The sequence below is a fragment of the Pteropus alecto genome, unplaced genomic scaffold (genome assembly GCF_000325575.1).
Source record: "Pteropus alecto unplaced genomic scaffold, ASM32557v1 scaffold185, whole genome shotgun sequence".
Taxonomy (NCBI): Eukaryota; Metazoa; Chordata; class Mammalia; order Chiroptera; family Pteropodidae; genus Pteropus; species Pteropus alecto.
The window spans coordinates 10,957,398-10,957,722 of record NW_006438088.1 but is presented as its reverse complement, the minus strand read 5'-3'; positions in this window follow the sequence as shown (position 1 = coordinate 10,957,722).

Sequence of the window (325 nt, the reverse complement as noted above, 5' to 3'; positions counted from 1 at the left end):
CAGCAGGAAGCAGGCCCTTCCACAAGGCGGGAGCCAGAGTTCGGACGAGAAGTGACAAGAGCAGGGCTGGCTCCAAGTCCCAGAGAGAACAGTCTCCTAGACAGAAAACAAGTGTGCTGGGAGATGAGTATCCAGACACAGGGAGCAATGAGGCTCAGTTGCCAGAATATGGAATCAAGATATAACTTAGGTCTGAAAAATAAGAATGAGCTTGGGCCAGACCAATTACAAGAATGAAGATGAAGATTCTGAAAGACTGGCTGCTGAAAAATTCTTCCTGCTGCCACTCAGAACTGGTCCTAGACTTAACTGATCAAGGCCATGG